The following is a 22,886-nucleotide window of genomic DNA, read 5'->3' on the forward strand; positions in this document are numbered from 1 at the left end:
TATGAGAAGGAACTGGTAGTGGAAATCATTATATCTGAACCGGTAGCACCTTTACCCGAACAGAGAGTTGAACCAGTTACTCCGGCAACATCAGAGAATTCTACAGTAACTAAAGAACATGGAAGAGGAACAAAAAGTCAGAAGAGCCCTAGGTATGTGAGATTGAATCATTCAGAAGATCAAATCATTGGGGATAAGAGAAATGAAGTGATGAAAAGAAGAATACTAACAACTAATGAGCTATGTTTAATTTTACAAGTTGAACCAGTATCAATAATTGAAGCATGTAAAGATGAACATTGGTTGAAAGCTATGGAAGAAGAATTAGACCAAATTGAGAAAAATAACACATGGACCTTGGTTCCCTGGCCTAAAAATAAAAATGTTATTGAAGCTAAATGGGTTTTTAGGATTAAATTGAATGAGGATGGTCAAGTTATAAGGAATAAGGCTAGATTGGTTTGTAAAGGATATTCTCAAAAGGAAGGAATTGATTATGGAGAGAATTTTGCACCTATAGCTAGGATTGAAGTTGTAAGATTATTTCTTCCCTATGCTTCTTATAAAAACTACAAGGTTTATCAGATGGATGTTAAATGTGCATTTTTGAATGAGGATCTTGATAAGGAAGTTTATATTGAGAAACCTAATGTTTTTTCAGTATCAGATGATACAGATATGGTTTGCAGGTTAAGGAAAGCTTTATATGGATTGAAACAAGCACCTAGAGCTTGGTATGCAAGGTTGGATAAATATCTTTTGAAGCTTGGTTTTACTAAGGGCACTGCTGACAGTAATTTATAATATAAAATCATTGATGATGATATACTAATTATTTAAGTATTTGTTGATGACATTATTTTTAGAGGCGAAGATAAGTTATGCATATAATTTTCTAAGAATATGGAGAAAGCATTTAAAATTTATGATTGGTGAGATGAAATTTTTCTTAGGTTTGCAGATTACTCAAACTGACAAAGGTATTTTTATCTGCCAAACTAAATATGCTAAAGAATTATTGAGGAAATTTGGTATGGGAGATTCTAAATTGGTAAGTACTCCTATGGTTACAAGTGAGAAATTGAGAAGAAAAGATGTTTCTGCATTGGTAAATCCTACAAGATACAAATCTATGATTGGAGGTCTGCTTTATTTGACTTAGACTAGGCCTGACATTATGAATGATGTTTGTATTGTTTCAATATTTTAGAGTAATCCTAGAGAAAATCATGAGATGGCAGTGAAAAGGATTTTTAGATACTTGCAAGGTACATCAGAATATGTCTTGTGGTACCCTAAGGATGATAACTTTACTTTATGTGCATATATAGATGTTGATTGGGTTGCAGACGTTGATGACTAGAAAAGTACTTCCAGTGGAGCTTTCTTTCTTGGAAAGAAGTTGGTTTCATGGATCAACAAGAAATAGTCATGTACTTCTGTATCTACTATTGAAGCTGAGTATGTTGTTGCTGCTACTAACTATACACAAGTTTTATGGATGAAGCAAATGTTGAAGGATATAACGGTGGATTGTGATGCATCGGTAGTTATTCACTGTGATAACTCTGTTGCTATTGATATATCAAATAACCTGATATTTCATTCTAAAACAAAGCACATATCAATCAAGTATAAATTTTTGATGGAGAAGGTGGAAGAAAATGAAGTTAGACTGGTTTATGTGAACACTAAAGAACAGATTGTAGATATTTTCACTAAACCTTTGTCCAAGGAATCATTTGAGTACCTGAGAGATAGATTGGGAGTTTCTACCCCTTCAGTAGAGACTTGATTGATGCAGTTTGGCATTAGTCTGACATGCATTATTAGAGATATTATTCATTCCAACACTAATGTGGGATGCTACTGCTCAGTGGGAGTACTCAACTTTGTGATTCAGAGGCTTATGTTTTTTCTCTGATATTTATGTTAGATTTTTGGCATTGATGTCAAAGGGGGAGTGATATTGATGTGAAAAAGAAAAGGAAAGGGGGAGAGATATTAATAAGGAAAAGAAATTTAGAGCTATATGTGGGAGTTTGTTGGTTGTCTTCCACAAGGGGAGACTTGTTTGATGTTTCTTGGTACTTAGATGTTTTTCACATCTAGTGTTGCTATCAATGCCAAAGGGGGAAATTGTTGGCCATTTGGTGGAGCTAATTATGTGTTCCATTGATTTTTTGTCATTGATGCCAACACCAGCTATTTGGATACTTTACTGACACCCTTCTGGTCCTAGTAGGTTGAGTGATTTCTGGTTAACCTGGATCCGACATGATCTAGTATAGTCTGATGATGGAATTGGCTTATTAATGATACTTATACTCATAATTGGTCAGTTGGTTTTGGTCTGGTGATTGGATGCTATCTTGCTTGCTTAGAAGATTGGTTTTTGGTTCTGGAGAGAGTTTCACTGGTAGAGATTCTGATAGAAATCTTTGATGTATTTCATAAAGGGTGTTGGTGTAGCTTCTGGTGGAGTTTTAGGATGTTGTTGGTTATCATGTTCGAGAATTGGTAGTTGAAGATCATTGTTGTAGAATGTGGACCTATACTGGGTCTCGGCTGATCTAGGTTATGGATCGACTTTAATGTAACATGTGGATAGGACCTATGGATATGTTTTCAGGATGTCTTATGTGTTGATATCATTTGTTTGGTCTAAAGCTGACATGGTTTGTAATTATGTAATCAGTTTATTGTCTAGTGGCCAAGTTAATTTTTTATGGTCGAGGGTTTTGTATAAATATATGTAAGATCTCATTGTAGATCATCATGGTTATATGTAAGAGGTCATGGTCAAGGAATGTATTGTGTGAATAATGTAATATCATTTAGGCAGAGGAGTTGGTTGATCATTGGAGATCGAATTGGGTTTATGTAAGAGGATTTATTCCTCCAGTATTGAGCTTAACCAAAACTATATTCAGGCATAAGAGATGCTATCTTTTGCAGTTCAACACTTCTCTGAATTGTAGTCTGGATTTATATGTAGTCAATGAGACTCCTTTTATGATGAACAATGTACTCTAGGTTGTTGGCCTTCCTACAAGTGCAGGCCCCTCAATTGTAATTCACATACTTATTGCAGAAGTATTATCTAACTATGGGTAGGCTTCCCACTATGGTTTTTCCCTTTATCAGGTTTTCCACGTACAAATCTTGGTGTTATGTGGATGGCTTTTATTCTGTGATTATTGTTTATGCTTAATTGGATTAACTGTTATTCTGGTATTAATGTTTTGGGTTCTAGTATTAAAGTTTAAATTTCTAATGGTTCTGGTAACTGTGACAACTGATTCACCCCCCCTCTTAGTTGTCTTCCGGTTATTTGAATTGTCTAACATGTTAGGAACCAGAAGGACAACTGAGAGGGGAGGGGGGGTGAATCAATTGTAAACCACTCCTATATAAATTATAATCCAAAAGCAAATTATTCCAACTTAAACTTGGTGTTGGTAAACCAAATTTAAGTGTCGGTAAAATAGATCAACAGTTATAGCAGTACCGGTATTGTAATACCCTAAAAATAGTCATCTAAACCATCAGCCCCTAATCTCGACAATGGCACCAAGGTCCTAACAAAGGCAATTAAATAAATCTTAAACACATAATTAATTTCTAAAATCATCAATGTCACATGGCAAAATTAATCACTCAATATTAATTAAATATTTATTTAATTAATTGATCATTCCATATAAATCATTTTAAACAATCATCTTATTTATTTTAATTAAATATCTTTTGCATATTTAATTAAATAAATTGATTTTCCATTAAATCATCAAAAAGAGGAATTAATTTGAAAAATAAATAAAAATTGCAATAAATCTTCAAAAAAGGAAACAAATCAAGAAAGAGGAATTGGAAATTATAAGCACAAATCTTCAAAAAAATAATTAATTGACAAAAAAAAGAATAAAAATTTGAGAAAAGAAATCAATTGGAGATAATCTTGAAAAACAAATTAAAAATTGATAAATAATCTCAAAGAAAGCAATTAAAATAATAAAATATTAAAATTGAATGAAATAGAGAATAAATCAGTTTTGCCCTGATTTTATCTTAATTTTAGTTCAATTTCCTTTAAAACTGAGAAAAGCATCCAATCACATCAATTCACCTGGATTGTGCTTCCTCTTGGAAAATCTTGACCACTCATCATCATTTGATCTCAATCATTGGTTTCTTTCTGAATTTTCTATAAATTCGAGCTCTCATCTCTCATTCAAAGATCCTAGAGAATATATTGTTATTATGTTGTTTTTTCTCTAGATTCATTGAGAATTTTCATTGAGATATTGCATATTAGTTATTTCATATTGCTTAAATCATTTTGCTTAAATCTTCATATATTGCTTAAATCATGTTAGATTAACCTTGCATATCTAGGTTAAATCTTGCATCCATTTAGCTCATATTCATGCTCATATAGATTTAAAAATCCTTCATTTAGGTGTTGTCTAGTCACTGGATAGCTTAGCAATCTGAGGGCGATCTAAACTCGCATCTACTAGAAGGAAATAAGCTGACTTGCAATGGATTTCATTTTATCGCTTTTGATTAACTAACCCATGCAAATAACAGTTTATTGAAGTGTTGTGTCTTACAGCTTGCAAATACAAGTTCACTTTTCACACACACATTTTTGGTTCCCACCATGGGACTTGAACCCAGGACTACAAGATTTTTAATGTTTATTGAACAAATTTAATGTTTGGTTTTTATAACTAATAAACATGTGTTAAATTTGCAAATAAAAATCTTTCTTTTTTCTTGTTCTTCTGTGACAGTCAAAAATGGTCTCTGTGTGGAGGCCATAATGTTTTATTGAACTGTTGGATCTAAACCAATTTTTGATATGTTGTTGGAAATCAAGTGTTCTACATTTTCACCAAATATATTTTCCTAAGGATTTTTGGCTTGAAAGTTATGAATGACAGAGTGCAGTACTATCATTTTACTTATTCTTCTGTGATAGTCAAAAATGGTCTATGTTCATAGGGATAACTTTCTATTTAACTGTTGGATCTAAACAAAATTTTGATATGTTTTGTAAAACCAAGTTTTTCATATTTCCACCAAAGAAATTTTCTTAATTATGTCTGGTTGGAAAGTTATAAATGACAGAGTGCAGTACTATCAAAACTGTCATAACTAGGACAGTCATAAAAAATGGAAATTCTTATTAGATTAGTTTAATTTACAGTTTGCATGCTAGAATTTTATTTTGATGATTTTTTTTAATGTTATTTTGGCAACTAATCTTGGGATTTTAATGTTTGCAGGTCCACTTGACAAATAATTTAATCATTAAACATACACTTTCTAAAGATTATAAACTCGAACTACTGATATCTTTGTTTTGCAGGTTGCCTCCGAAGATACAAACAAACATTTTGTCTTCTTAATATTTTTAGGAACACTTAAATTTATATAAGGGAAAGAAATTTGTTTTACATGTTTTTTGGAGAAATCTAGAGTAGGAGAGTATGTTCTTGTCCATTTGGACAATCAGAAATCCAAACCTTGAGGTTTTTTCTATTAGAGTTTGAGATCTGTTGATACTTATAGAGGGCTTGTCTCCCGAGAATCCCCTAAGACTCGGTGAGAGGGAACAACCCAAGTGAGTCCAGCCAAAGCCAGGAATCCAACTCACTATAATAAAACTCTTCTGGGGTGAAAGTCCCAGGAGACAAAATAATCGGTGGCACAACTTCATTTATGAGGAGTGTCTCATGTTGAGCATCTCGTAGGGCTTCATGATCTAAATCACGCTTGCATGACTACATGGTTTCAACATCTTGCTAGGTTTGTATCTAAATCACGCTTGTGTGATAGTCAAGCAGTCCTTCCGAACGAAACCCTTACTAAAAACTATAAGATAGAGGCTACCTATTTCACCTCCGAAAGGGGGATAATCTTTGTGCAAGAGAGATAGTAACTCTCCCAAGACACTTGCCGTATTGTGCCCCCATTAGAATTTGGAATCGGCTAATACTACGTTGAGAATCCATTGCGTGAGACTCAATGACCATATTCTAATTAACTGGATGTGTACCTAAGTTAGGAAGCAAATATTTTCTTCTCTAAGCCAACTTCTATAGGGTTAGCATGTTGTGATTGAATTATTATATATCTTGCATGTTTTCTGTGTTTCCATTCCTAAAACTAAAACTGAAATACTGAAATTGGAGAAAACAAATCAACAAACCAGTGATGATCTCTCTGTGTCCAAAACTGGTCTTTATCAAATATCAAAAACTTAGTCCTTATCAAAAACAGGTCTTTGTCACTCATTGAAATTCTGTCAGTCAGAATCTCATCTCTATCCAATCCTCTGTCGTATGAATTCCTAATTTTATCAGCCCCAAATAGTCAAACTCGCCTAAACCAGTCTACAATGAGCATAAAATTGGTTATCATCCTCCTGAGCATAAACAGTCTTGATAGCGTACCCCTGTCATTGTGTTGCACGATTCTATTGATCATCTCTAAGATAGTTCAATCAAAATCTTATCAAACCTAAGTTAACTTAGATCATGTCTTATATAGGATAAGATCATTCCTGAAACTAGACTGAGTCTTAGTCACTTTCGTCAATCACTACGTCAAATGAACAACTAGCTTCAATTTGATATTGACTTCTGCAAGACATCTAGCTCTTAGTTTCGTTGATTGTAAATGCCTGTTCAAACAAGAAGCTCTTCTAAAAATTCTGACAAAAGTAAGAAGCCCATGGCTCCCTTAGCTCCAATTCCCATGGCTACCTTGGCTCAAATAAATCAAGATATCAAGAAGGAAATATATGACATGAAAATCCAACAAAATAAATAAATGACTCCATTTGAAAAAAAAATGCATGATATCAAGAGTGAGAAACTTCAAGGAATGCTAAAACAATTATATGATTTGACAATCAAAAACCAACAAATAATTGACAATCAAAAGCCAAATCTCAAACAAGCTCACAAGACACCTTCACCAAGACATAAGGACATTTCCTCCAAATATCCTCTAGAGAGACAATTTACACCTTTGGGGCAATCTATTGAGTCGACTTTGAAGGAACTTCTTGAGCATAATCTTATTATATTGCCTAAAAAGACCACATGGAGATTTGAATTTTTGAGTAAATAGAGTGCATATCATAGACAAAATGAACACAAGAATTTGAAGTGCATGGAATTAAAACATAAGATTCAAGATCTCATTGATAATGGTTTCATTGAAATTCAAGATCCTAATGACTCACCTAAAGAAAAAGAAGGAACTACACCTAAGCATGATCAAAATCATGAACCTATGTCTAGCAAGGCTCCATATGTGGCCTCCATCCCTTCCATGATGCCTTCATCTCCTAAATCTTCTTAGAAACAATCCATACCATCTCCTTCAAACAATGAAACTTCTCATGTTTACCTTCAAGGGCTATCTCCTATGTAAATCCAAGTTAATGCAAATATTTATACAAGTTCCTATAAAGATTTAAAAATACCAGATCCTATGCCATCATGCACTCCAATTCCAAACGTACCCACTACGGAGAGTCCCACTCAAAATGCTTCCCCATTATACCAAAATATGAACACCTTCCAAGAATCCTCCATGCATATCAAAAACACTACCTCTTCCTTAGAAATGGCTTCATGTCAAGAGGATAATCTAGAAAATGAAAAAATAAGTCCTACTATAAATCAAGATCAAGACACCAAAACTCTTCAATCCCATCCAATGGTTGAAAAATATCCTACCTCCGTAAAATCCCATATGATCCCCTTTTACCTTTCCATTTCTTCTCGGATGATCCCTTTCCATCTCAAGAGAAAAGCATCCTTCCAAATCCCATTCCTAATCCACTTCCTAAGCAATATCATGATGCCTCTTCCACCTTTTCAAATGATCCTATTCAAAATGAAGAGTCAAACACCCTTCCTACTCTATCCAATGGTCCTCTTCCATGTCAAGATAAAATTATCCCTTCATCTCCTTATCATAATCCTCCATGTTCACTTCATGATCCTATCATACCTTGCAATCCACCTCCACCTCAAAATGTACTTGCCTCTAGCATCAAAAGTAAGAAGAAACCCTTTGTTAAAAAGATCTTTCAAAGCATGCATTATCAAAGAAAAGGGTTAGACATTCATGAATAAGGTATATTAGAACCCCTTGCTATAAAAGAAAATCTTGCTTATAATGGCTACATTGCTCACTCTCAAGATGTTGGTATCTCTCATAAATCTTACATTTCTCTAGTTAAATCCAAATATATGCTTTCTCCTTTGTCCCTTCCATCCATTCTAGGTCCCTATATCCCTCCATCCCTTATGCGGGATCAACAAAGGAACACATCTTTGAGTACCTTCCATCCATCTAAAAGACCTCCATATCATTCCTATCTACCCACACATCTCCCTCCAAGCAATTTGGATGCCAAGCATAAAAGTCATAAATCAAGCAATCCACATGTATTCAAGGATCAACATGTCCAATCTAATCGACATGTCAAAAAAAAGCAAAATATGATCCAAAACAAAAAATAAAAATACAAAATGCCACAAAGGCCCACAAAGAAAGAAGAAAACTCAAAATTTATATGGGTTCGTAAGGCACTTGTAGAAGCAATACACTCTAAGGAACTACACAAGCATGAAAAATAAAAAACCATGTGGATCCCTAAGCAGTTGCTTGAAGCACAAAAGTCTAAAGAAAAATAAAAATTGGCATCCAAAATTGTTGTTCCTCCATCACCTCCTTCATCCATTTTGGGTTCTTATGCCCCAAAATATGTAATCTTTCCTCCATCCAAATCTCAAAATTTGAGATTCACTTCTCTTCCATGTATCCACCATCCCTCAAGGTGTGTGCCAACGTTGATATTTCCAACATTTCCATCTAGCCATACACAATTATTCCAACATCCCATCCATTATCCAACACCACTTTTTCACCCTTCCATCCCTCTTATCTAATCCTTTTCATAAATCCTTGCCCTAGTTTCATTTCATTATCCTGCCAACATCTTTATGCATACCTTCATAGCCATGGTCTATTGCAACTCATATTCTAAGGGTGCCATCCAAAGAAGCGAGACACTGGGGTCCTTCTTCCATCCCCTATCATGCTTCCATTATCTTCCAAAAAAGAAAAAAAATGATGAAAAAGGGGGGAAAAAAAAAGAGAAAAAAATAAAAAAAAAAGAAGTAAAGAGAAATAATTTCGTCCACGAGTGAAAACCACTTCTTGTGGCTCCTTGGGCAAGTACCATGATGAAAACCTAGCAAACGGGTGTCATGCATAATCCATTATCCTTTTGCACTTTACCCTAGGGGCAAGTTCCATCCATGTACATCCATCTATTATCCTTCATCCTCCATTATCTCTCATTCGCTCTATCTACATTCATATCCCTTTTCCACCTTTGTTCTTGACAAGATTAAGGATCTTTACAAGTTTTGCATGTGTCCTATATATTACACTTGATCCAGACCCTTTAGCTCCTATCCATTGCTCGCTTACATCCTTCATTACCACCTTTGATCGTGATTATCCTATTTGTCCCCTATCCACATCTATTCCTTGATCTTGATCAACACTATAGAAAAAATGCAAAAACGTGCTTACCACAAACCTCTTGACATGGCCACTTCTTTGGACCATATAGCTTCGTTACACTAAAATCCTTTCTTTACATTGCTATATCTAGACCCTGTGCTTGGATTAACATTGTGAGATAGTCCTTGAAAGCATCCACCATCATTCTCTTATCCATTCATGTACTCAAAATCCCTTTTGCCTTGCTAGACACTAGGGGCAAACATTAAAAAATCATAAAAAGTCCTAAACAAACTCCTAAAAAATCATAAAATGTCTTGAATAAACTCCTAAAAAATCATAAAATGTCCTGAACAAACTCCTAAAAATCATAAAATGTCCTGAACAAAATCCTAAAAAAAAAAAAATTCAAACAAAAACAAAAAAAAAACTAACAAAATCAAAGCAAGAAAGCATAGACTATCCTTCAAATCAAATCAACCACAAACAAACTCTCAAGGTCTGTAATCAAACTTATCGCATGTCTTGTTAATCAATCTATCAAACTCTATCAAACATCAACATGTCTTATACAAGGATGGGTACACTCGAAATCAAACAGATCGATCTTATACGAGGTAATTACTCTTCGAAACTAGACATTCCTATCAATGGTCACACAAATCAAAACAATGACATAGGTCAGTATGGCTACTGGATTTTGTCCAGGTTAGTCTTGTCTCTTTTACTAAAGTGTTTCATCTTTTCTTTTGCTTGTACATATCTTTTAGTCACTTTTGTGACATCCTGGTTCTTTTAGAACCCTCATGGCTTGAAATCGATCAATGTCCTAGTCTTAGGGTAATCAACTGAGCAATTTACATGTCCTAGTCTAAGGGTAATTGACTAAGCAATTTACATGTCCTAAGCAGTATCAACCAAGTCATCTTTCTATCAGTGACACCCATTCATCCACTCTGAGTTAGTCACCTGTCTCCTAAGTACTGAAGAGTTTTATCACTGAGTAAAAAGCAAAACAAGACTACTGAAAAACAATCACTAACCTATTTGAGATATGCATGAAATTTTCTTTGTGTGTTTTCTTTTACATTGGCTTTCACTTATTATTCCCTTTGAGTAACTTGAGGAAGTCTATCTTGACTAAGAGGAGCAAGGATTGGGGGCTTAATACTTTTCTTTGTTTTGTGCTTGTAGGAATGATTCTGATGATCTGGAAACATCTAAATCAGCTGGGTGTCTATGATAAATGCCTTCACATCAAGGTGAAATCGCCACACATACCTCGACTCTTCTTATTTGTATGCTACAGGGAGGTTGGAGTCATTTCTTTGTCTGTTTTGATGGAATTTCTTAAATGTGCAATCCGGTTGCATGTGTAATCTGTCCAAGGAAATGAACGAACAAAGGGTCATTGCGGACAAGATAATTCATATTGCATATGCAAAGAAAGGAACTCTATTCTGCTTGTTGTGTTTATAAAATGCGTAATGATGAAAATTAAGCATTCCAAATCCAGTGATTAGGTTTAGGTTGCATTCATTCTAAATTTTATGCATTTCGAGTGATTTCGACATGATAACAATGATCTCTTTATCCTTTAAATGAGATTTTGAGCCATTCGTCATTTCTCAGCAGAGTGGTCTCTTTTTCATCATCATTTCTCCGATCGAGTACTTGTGTATTGAGATGTTAGTTGCATACATGAGCATCTTATATAGATCCATACATTTCATTTTATACTTAATTGCATTCATATTATTGCATGAAGAAAATAAAACATTTGCATTACTAGTTACTCATTATCCTCATTTATTTGCATAAAAAGAAACAAAAATAAACATCCATATTCATCTGCATTACATACATCCATACTGAAAATATATGCATACATATATAATAAATCATATAGACAGATATCTCATAATCAATCAGCACAAGTACGATGAAATCAAATCAAGAGCTTGTAAATCAGCTGTCCTGAGTCCATTTTTGGGATCAAAATCAAAATCTGACATCAATTCTCTAATCTAAATTTCATGATGTTGACCATTTAGTGCTTTCATCAACTGCTCATTCTCTTCTTCAAATTGTGGTCAATTTCTCATTAATCAACGTTAAATCTCAATTTAATTCTCACATTAACTCTGATTTTAATCTTCAACATTAATCTTTGTGCTCAAATAACTTATAATCGCTCAAAATAAATGCTTAAAATCATTACGCAACCCTCACTATCTTTAAATTTCGCTCCTGAGGGGGCATACTCATGACCTCAAAGTTAAGAATTTATTTCAAAAATCTTCATTACAAGTCGAGCAGCTAAGATTCATCAAATCAATCTCTAGGGGCATATCAGTTTCATCGCTTCAAATCAAGCTGATATTGTCTTTGTTTAAATTAGTCTCTTAACATTAATCAATTTCATCACTTTTCATCAAGCTGATTATCCATTTAAACTCAATCAAGGGTTTAAAGAGTATCTTCGATCATACACTCAATCTAACCAGGTGTTCAGTTTCATTGCATTGAATCAAGCTAGACAGTTTCTTCGCTCATCGTATCCTAATCAATAAATTTCAAGATTGGTTTTCTCTTCACTCACTGAGTCTAGTTCAATCAAGTTCTAGATTAGTAAGATCTGCTTCTTTATCAATCAGGTTCAAGTTTGATATCTTTGCTCTTCATCGATCCTAGTTCAATCAAGTTTGGGATCGGTTTCACTTTAATCAACTCTACTCGATTTCATTGCTTCAAAACAAACTTAATACCTTGCTCTTCATCTAGTTCGTGATCAATCAAGTTCAGAACTGGTATCTCCTAGACATCAAACTTTCTTTGAACCAATGCGTTGCTCGCACATTATTTCAAAGAGGGGCAAATGTAATACCCTAAAAATGGTCATCTAAACCATGAGCCTCTAATCTCGACAACATCACCAAGGTCCTAACCAAAGGCAATTAAATAAATCTTGAGCACACAATTAATTTCTAAAATCATCAATGTCACATGGCAAAATTAATCACTCAATATTAATTAAATATTTATTTAATTAATTGATCATTCCAAATAAATCATTTTAAACAATTATCTTATTTATTTTAATTAAATATCTTTTGCATATTTAATTAAATAAATCAATTTGCCATTAAATCATCAAAAAGAGGAATTAATTTGAAAAATAAATAAAACTTGCCATAAATCTTCAAAAAAAGGAAACAAATCAAGAAAGAGGAATTGGAAATTATGAGCACAAATCTTCAAAAAAGGAAACAAATCAAAAAAAGAATTAATTGACAAAAAAAAGAATTAAAATTTGAGAAAAGAAATCAATTGGAGATAATCTTGAAAAACAAATTAAAAATTGATAAATAATCTCAAAGAAAGCAATTAAAACAATTAAATATTAAAATTGAATGAAATAGAGAATAAATCAATTTTTTCTTGATTTTATCTTAATTTTAGTTCAATTTCATTTAAAACTGAGAAAAGCGTCCAATCACATAAATTCACTCAGATTGTGCTTCTTCTTGGAAAATCTTGACCGCTCATCATCATTTGATCTCAGCCATTGGTTTCTTTTTGAATTTTCTATAAATTCAGGCTCTCATCTCTCATTCAAAGATCCTGGAGAATATATTGTTATTATGTTGTTTTTTCTCTAGGTTCATTGAGAATTTGCATTGAGATATTGCATATTAGTATTTCATAATGCTTAAATCATTTAGCTTAAATATTCATATATTTCTTAAATCATGTTAGATTAACTTTGCATATCTAGCTTAAATCTTGCATCCTTTTACCTCGTATTCATGCTCATATAGATTTAAAAATCCTTCATTTAGGTGTTGTCTAGTCACTGGATAGCTTAGCAATCTGAGAGAAATCTAAACTCGCATCTACTAGAAGACAATAAGCTGACTTACAATGGATTTCATTTTATCACTTTTGATTAACTAACCCATGCAAATAATGGTTTATTGAAGTGTTGTGTCTTACAACTTGTAGATACAGATTCACTTTTCACACACATAGGTATAGCTTAATGCATGAAACAGAAAGAGAAACAACATCCACAACAAATGACACAAAGATTTTGATGTGGAAAACCAGTAAGGGGAAAAACCATGGTGGAAAACCTTACCCACAATCAGATGATACTACTGCAGATAGTAAGTGTATACAAATGGGGTCTGCACATGCAGAAAGGCCAACTGCCTAGAGCTCACTGCTCAGTCACAAAATAGGAGTCGCACTGAGTACAATTGGATGGTTAAATCCAGTGATAATGTACTACTCAAGATACCATCTGCAATGCTGGATTTAGTACTGGTTTAAGCTTTGAACATGAGTGCCAAACACCTTCATAACCTTTCCTTCAACCTTCAAATAATGTCTGCATGATTCGCAGAAGGATCTGCTTATTTTCACTCTTCAATATTCACACACACTCATACCATTTCCATACCATATCTCACAAATGAGATTTTACATTTATTTATACAAAACCTAAGACCAAATGTATACATCGGCTTACTAAAGATATTGCAATAAAATCAATTACAAATAAGTCTTGATGCGATACAACATACCGGCTCAATACATTATCCAATCAATAAACCATTTCCAAAATGTGTCGTGCTGATCTGGAATAGATATCATTTACCGATCCATAACCTAGACCTATCTGTCGGTAAAGGAAAATATGTCAACCTGATTAGACCAATAAGAAAAACACCAAAACCAAACTTCCAATCCAGTTCTTTGACATAACCAAATGGTCTCCAAATGATAAAAAGTCATCATCACTGCCGGTGAACAATATAACCTGTCGGTGAACACATAACCTGTGGGTGAAACAATAAACCAATATAACCAGAGTACCAAACCAATAATGTAGATCTTGATGAAGATAAGTGTTGACATCAATGACAAAACCAATGCAACACATGACGAAGTCATCCATAATACCAACAATCTCCCACTTTGGCACTGATGGCAACACTAGATGGAAAAACATCTAACTGCCAAAAACAGAATGCCAAAAACCAAAAAACCAAAAATCTCCCAAAGATAGATCAATACAAAGTTCTGAACCAAAAATAGAAACCAAAAATACATATATCCAAAGAGTATATCTCTCCCTCAAGGTATAATGTTTTTCCATAGATATCTCTCCCCCTTTGACATCAAATGCCAAAGTAGTTAAGAATTCAAAACATAACATTCAGCTAACTACTCCCCCTGAGTAGTAGATCTCCTTCATCAAAGCCAGAAAAAGATTTTTCTATTAGTTCCTGCTGGTTTGATGCCAATCTTCATCATTCAAGTCTCTGCCAATGGGAAAATTACCCCAAGCTTCTCTCTGAGATATTTAAATGTTTCCTTAGGGAAAGGCTTTGTAAAGATATCTACAATTTTCTCTTTAGCATTCACATAAACCAATCTCACTTCATTTTCTTCAACATTCTCTTTTAGAAAACTGTACTTAATAGAATCATGCTTTGTCTTAAAGTGAAATACTGGATTCTTTGATTTATCAATTACTGCTGAATTATCACAATAAATGATTATTGGTTATTTTCATTTTACCTTTATATCTTTCAACATTTGCTTGATCCATAATACTTGAGTACCATTAGTTGTTGCTGCAACATATTCTGATTTTGTTGTAGATAATGATGTACAAGTCTTCTTCTTACTTATCCATTAAATCAATCTTCTGCCAAGAAAGAATGCACCGCCAGTGGTACTCTTTCTGTCATCTACATCTCTTTCCCAATTTGCATTGGTGTATGCACATAAATCTAAATTTTCATCCTTAGGATACCATAAACTAGAATTTGATGTGCCTTGTGGGTACCATAAAATCCTTTTAATTGCAGATTCATGATTTTCTTTAGGATTGCTTTAAAATCTAGATACAATACATATTGTATTCATTATATCAGGTCTGGTTTGTATCAAATACAGTAATCCTCCAATCATAGATTTGTACCTTGTCGGATTAATAGGAGTTGGATCATCCTTCAATGTCAATTTATCAGTTGTAGTCATAGGAGTGCTTACCAGTTTGGAATTTTCCATACCAAATTTCTTCAAGAGTTCTTTCAACTACTTTGTTTGACATACAAATATACCTTTATTTGTTTGTGAAATCTGCAAACCTAGAAATTTTTTATCTCTCCAATCATAGACATTTCAATTTTTTTTTGCATTTGGTTAGCAAAGTCCTTACATAATCCATCTTCACCTCCAATAACGATATCATCAACAAAGACTTCAATAACCAAAATGTCATCATTGGTAACTTTGTAATATAAATTATTGTCAGCATTACCTGTAGTACCCCTCCTCGATCAGCCTCCTTTTGTATATTTTGATTTACTTCTGTGACTGTTCAGTGGAACATTTTTGTATATTGATTCGGATGTTATGCGATGTTATTTCATGCTTTATCTAGATTTATGGTGAGTGATTTTATGCTGTATTTTAGTGCTTATGATTAATGCTATTTTATGGATCATTATCATAGACTGACACTTTTACCTTATATTGAGATGCTTTATTTATATGTTGCGTGTTTGCAAGTGTATTGGGGTGCGAGGGGATTATTTTCCTTCACTCACTCCGGTGAGACAAGGAATGTCACGATTCTCCTTCATTAGTGTGCATGTTGTGTCTATATATATATTGGTCTATATGCATGTGTGGTTCTTTGGTGCAGGACATTGTAGGTACTAGTACCGGGTAGGTACAAGGTATTGACTCCACCTAGTTTTATAGGTTTGAGCATGCCTTATATATCCGATGGGAGTGGAGGAGATAGTTGTTGTACCCTAGTTTGACCTGTAGTCACACTCGTGTGAGTGTTGTCAGTTAGTTGTCTTGTCATGTCTGGCTGTTATCCGAGTCATGCTGCTTTGGTTTGGTCATTTGAGAGTCATCATTTGATCATTCTTGGTTTTGTGTGTTTTCATTCATTTAAATGGTTATTTAATTTAAATGGATGATGTTATCTTATGTTGCCATAATTAGTTAATTATTATGCTCCATGATTATTGATTTAATTAAATTAATGATTTTCTAGATTAAATGGTTAAATGGCTTATTTATTTTGTAAGGTGCATTGATATATTTTGGAAGGAAATAAATAATTTCCTAGCCATTTAAATGTTAAATGATTATGTTGAAAGAAAGTATTTTGGAGATAGAAATTAATAAAAACTTTCCTTTTTACTTTCTCATTTGACTTTTTCATTTTAATTGTTGGAAAAGAATTATTTTTGAAAAGGAGTAAATCTGATTGTTTTTACTTTTTAAATATTTAAATTTGATTGGTTGGGAAATTTTTAACCTAGACATTTTAGGTTAAAAGATAATTTTCATGCTATTCCTAAAATTCATGAGAAGAAGGAAGAGGGGAATTTTGGAGAGAAATTCAGGAAAAATTCCTGGAGAAACTGGAAATTCGACTTGGTTTGCAAGACTGGAAATTCTTCAACTTTTTGGTTGCTAGTTGGCTTCAAGGTTGGATAATCTCTTCTTCTTTTCATTTTAAATTTTAAATTTTTAGTTTGCTTTCAGTGTGTGGAAATTATGCAAATCTTCTTGTAGATGCTTGCAGAATGATTGGAATAGAAGAAAGAGTGGTTATTATTGTTGGTTTTGTGAAATCTATATCATATGGTTGCATTTAAGAAAGAAATGGTTTATTTCTCTATTTGCTGTGTGTTTGTTCTTGAAAATCAATTTCTGGTTATACCTCTTCTATTTGGAAAGAATGAACTAGATTTAGCTTGCTGAGTGCTTTCTAGTATTTTGTTGTCCAAGATTTGGGGTTTCTGTAGGATTTTATTTCACCATTTTCCTTATTTGGTAAATTTCCATTTGAAAATTGGATTTGGCACTCTATATGTGTGTGCCTGTGAAATGTTCTAGAAATGAATCATTTTCTTGTTTAAACAATTGGGTGGAGTATTGATTTTAATGTCTTGGACGAATGTATTTTATTTGTTTTTGTTTGTTGACCTTACCTCACTCCATGGCGGGATAGTCCCACCACGCGGGTTAGTAGTCTCTGCTGCCCATAGGTAGCAGTACTACCGGTTGGCAGTATTGCTATGCGGTAGCAGTACTACCCGTCGGTAGCTATTGCTACCAACGGTAGCAGCGCTAGCGATTGGTAGTCACTGCTAACAGTTTCTACCGGACGGTAGTGCCTGCTACCAATCGGTAGCAATACTATCGACAGGTACTGCCTGTGGCCCTCGAGAGCGGCACTACTGTGGGTTGGTTTTGATCCCCGCATAACCATGCCCCTCGTTACCAGTTAAAAACGGTTAGTGCAATAAAGTAAATTTTTTTAATTAATGAAATATATTTTAAAGTGGTTCTTCATGTTAAATGAAATATATTTTAGAATGGATTTTGTGTTGAATAAAAATAAATAGTGATATTCATGTGATTCTTATTATGTGGTTAATAAATTTATCTATGGAAATCAAGGCATGAAATTAGGAATTCAAATTGGTTAATTTGGATATATACTGGAAAAAGAATTAAATTCCTATTAGGAATTCATGTTTTTATTCGGTTGAATATTTAATGTGGATTTCATTTCTGATGGAATATTGATTTGGAAATTGAATAAATGTGACTACTGGGAAAGAGTGTTTTATTTAATTTACAATCAATGATGTTGCAAGTGTTTATGATGCTGATTTTCTCAAAGATTGTTTGAGTGGGGACTTAGTGAATTTAGCTATCCTTGCAAGTGTATATTGTGTTAATTTTGGTCTATGGTTCAGTCATCCTATGGTGCGTATTTGCTACCTTTGACCAAGTGATATATGTTGGCTTCGTTGTCGTAACCATGTAGTGTCTTTTCCTTATGGTTAGCCAAGAGTCAAAATGTCCTTGTTTGACCACTTGTTTCTGATGTAATGGTTGTCTGCTTGGCCATGGGGTCCTTGGGTAGTGACCTTGTCTATTTTGTGTCCTTTGAGAGAGTGGCTTTCGAGTAGGTTACTCCTGCGAATGTTAGATAATAAGTGATAATCTAATTAATTGATTAGGTGGGTAGTACTCAAACATTAATGAAGATAATTGTACCTCGCGCATAGGTGAGTGCTCGTACAAGGGTCATAATGTTGCGAGAAGGTCTGGAATGGCAAACCGACCACCTTGTCTTCACAAAAGGCTGGAAAGGTTTGCATGATACTTAGTTGGTGATGGAGGTTCAGGAGAGGTTACCAGGACAAAGAGCCAGGACCTAGGAGAGCCTACAGAGGTAACCATCAAGCTATGCGATGACACTCTCTCATTTGGGTCACTTGTGTGTTTGTGATGTTGAGTCACCTGGATTTTGTGGAGTCATATTGTGTTGTCACAGAGTCGTATTGTTTGTCGACCATGTCATGCTTATTTTTGTTTGAGGGTCCTTAGCTATCTCCTAGCATGGTGAGGTGATTCCATTTTGGGAATTACATGGTCGGGTGGTAGTGCCACTTCCCATGGGATGTTACAATTTGTACCTTCATGCGAGGATTGGCTTTGCAGGTGTTCCTGTAGTTTGTGGCTCATGCTTTATCTCATGTTTGGAGATTATTGTTATTTGGAGACCTATGTGGTCATTGTAATATTTATCTTATGTAACCTTGTATTTGGATGAGATGTATCTTTAGATGTATATTGAGAAGGTATGTATTGGAAGAGCAATGTAATCCTATGTTAAGATGTTTTTATCAGTTTCCTTTGTGATATTTGTACAAGCTTATTGAAGTGGAATTATATTGTATCCTTTCAATCTTTCAATGGTGTATCTTTATTTGCTTATGGCTTCTTGTGATCATTGAGTTAATGATGGACTTGTGGATTAATGGTAATTGTGTAATTTATTTTATATAGTTAATTCTTCTTTGGTAACCCTTAAGGAATTCTTGTGTAAGTCTTCAGCTTCTGTTATCATGCATGTTGTGTTAATGCACTTTTTATGTTTATACTTTAAAAAAAAAATTGTTTCACCCTTGTTTGTGGGTTTTCCTTCGAGGTTCCTAGGGGGATATTACATTACCTTTTGTGTAACCAAGATTCAAAAGATATTTATCCAATCTACCATACCAAGCTCTAGGAGCATGCTTCAATCCATATAAAGCTTTCCTTAACTTGCAAACCATATCCTTATTATCTATCAAAGAAAATCCATTAAGTTGTTCAATTTAAACTTCCTCCTCAAGATCTCCATTCAAAAATGCACATTTTACATCCATTTGATAAACTTTATAGTTCTTATAAGTTGCAAATGCAAGAAATAGTCTAACTGCCTCAATTCTGGCTATGGGTGCAAAGGATTCATCATAATCAATTTTTTCTTTCTGTGAATAACTTTTACAAACTAATCTTGCTTTGTTCCTGATTACTTCTCCATCTTCATTATGTTTATTTCTATATACCCATTTAGTTCCAATTACATTTTTGTCTTTAGGTCGGGGAACCAATGTCCAAGTATGATTCTTTTCAATTTGTTCTAATTCATCTTCCATTGCTTTTATCCAATGTTCATCCTGACATGCTTCAATAACAAATGCTGGTTCAACTTGAGAAATTAGACATACCTCTTCATTTGCCAATCTTCCTCTAGTCATAACACCTTGATTCTTATTTCCAATTATCTGATTTTGTGAATGATTCAATCTTACATCCCTAGGATTTTTCTGATTAAAACTCATAGGTTGTTGTTATTCAGTCATAGTTGAGTTTTCTGATGATGACAGTGTGAATGGGTCTTCACTCTGTACCAGTGCAATTTGTGTCGGTGATCTATGATCATTTCAACTATCAGTTCTACAGATCTTGAATCTCCTCTAAAATGTTCATCTATCTTCACATTAGTACTCTCAATGATTTTCTGTAACCTCTTATTATAACATCTATATGCCTTGCTTCTAGAAGAATAACTAAAAAATATTCCTTCATCACTTCTAGGATCAAATTTTCCAATATACTCATCTCTTCTAATATAAAATTTGCTTCCAAATATTCTGAAGTACTTAAGAGTAGTAATATGACCAAACCATAGTTCATAAGGGGTCTTACCGATTTCACTTTTGATGTGAACTCTATTGAAAGTATAAACTATTGTATTCACTACTTCTCTCTAGTACACATGAGGTAGATTTGCTTCCATTAACATGGTTCTTGTTTCATCCAGAATAGTTATGTTCTTCCTTTCCTCAACTCCATTCTTTAGGGGTGTTCAGGGTGCTGATAGTTGTCTTTTGATTCCATTCACTTCACCATATGCATTAAATTGTCTAGATGAAAATTATCCTCCTTGATCTTGTTAAGAACTAGGAAGGACAATTGAGAGTGGGGGGGGGGGTGACTCAGTTGTCAATAAATTGTAATCCAAATTAAAATTATTCCAACTTAAACTTAGTGTCAGTAAACCAAACTTAAGTGTCTATAAAAAAAATTAATAGTTATAGCACTACCGGTTTAACATTATGCATAAACAGAAAGAGAAACAACATCCACAACACATGACACGAAGTTTTTGATGTGGAAACCCGGTAAGGGGAAAAACCACGATGGGAAACCTTACCCACAATCAGATGATACTAATGCAAATAGTAAGTGTATATAAATGGGGTCTGCACATGCAGAAAGGCCAACTGCCTAGAGCTCACTTCTCAATCACAAAATAGGAGTCACACTGACTATAATTGGATGGTTAAATCCAATGATAATGTACTGCTCAAAATAGCATCTACAATGCTGGATTTAGTACTAGTTTAAGCTCTGAACATGAGTGTCAAACACCTTCATAACCTTCCTTCAACCTTCAAATAATGTCTGTGTGATTCGCACAAGGATCTTCTTATTTTAGCTCTTCAATATTCGAACACACTCATACCATATCTATGTCTCAATCTTCAATAAGATCTTACAATCATTTATACAAAACCTAGGACCAAATGTATAGGTTGGCTCACTAAATATATTATAATTAAATCAATTACAAATAAGTCTTGATGTGATACAACATGTCAGCTGAATACGTTTACCATATTATCCAGTCAATAAACCATCTCCATAACGACTCATGCTAATGTGGAGTACCGATCCATAACTTAGACCTATCAGTCAGTAAAGGCAAATATGTCAACCCGATTAGACCAATAAGAAAAACACAAAATCCAAACATCTAATCCATGTCTTCGACATAACCAAATGATCTCCAAGTTATCATCATTGTCGATGAACAATATAACCTTTTGGTAAACATATACTAGTGACTGTGCATAAGTCACTAACCATACCGATGAACACAATATGCCGGTTCAAAAATAAACCAATATAACCATAGTGCCAAATTAACAATGTAGACATAAATCATGCTACCTTAAATCATAGCCGAAAAACTCTTTATTCTTAAATAAACTCTTAATTCCTATATAAGTCTATTTCATTCCACTTTTCCTTCCATAGCTTCAATTGATCATTCCATTTAAATCGTAATAAACACGAAATTTCTATAAAAGATGAAGATTCTTCATTCAATAAATCGATAAAAGTAGTATCTCAATCAACAATACTTAGGCATTTCAAGTTGTCATAAGATCAATATAAAAATAATACAAAGTGAAGGGTGAGATGCATCTGCTGATTTGCAACCCAAGTTATCATCAATGCAATCTTTAGCATGAAGACAAGAACAAGATTCAGGCACTTTTTCTGCCCAACTTTGAATCTTACACTTCCCCAGAGTTCTTAGTCAATCAAGAATACCTGACCTTGCACGAATTGCTTAGCAAAAGAATTCAAAAGACAAGATGGAATTTGGTGCGTGCCTAGATGATACATGCAATTCATTTTTCTAATTCCATTAAGAAACATGCAAGATCAATCAAGGATGTGGTAGAGTGGATAAATAAAAGAATTCCATCTATTTCAATGTTTATTCAATTGATTACTCGGCAGAGTATAATGCCATGCATAGAAAATAATATAGTTTGGAAAAAGCAAACTCTCTCTCTATAAACCACATTAAGCACCCATCTTGGAAGGTAACTTTCCACAAACACAAGCCTATCTAGCTTTGTTCACATAAATCTAGAATAAATATATATAGAAGACAATCTTTCATCTTTCAATTTGGCTTCCTATTTCTCATAAAATACAATGTTTATAGAAGAAAATATTTTGTTGAGTAGAAATAAAAAGAATCAATCTTTCATTAAAACCAATTCTATCTGACACGAAGCAATCTTTCATGGATAAACAAATATACATCAGAAAGAAAAAATCTTTTGCTTCTAGCT

The sequence above is a fragment of the Cryptomeria japonica genome, chromosome 6 (assembly GCF_030272615.1).
Source record: "Cryptomeria japonica chromosome 6, Sugi_1.0, whole genome shotgun sequence".
Lineage (NCBI taxonomy): Eukaryota > Viridiplantae > Streptophyta > Pinopsida > Cupressales > Cupressaceae > Cryptomeria > Cryptomeria japonica.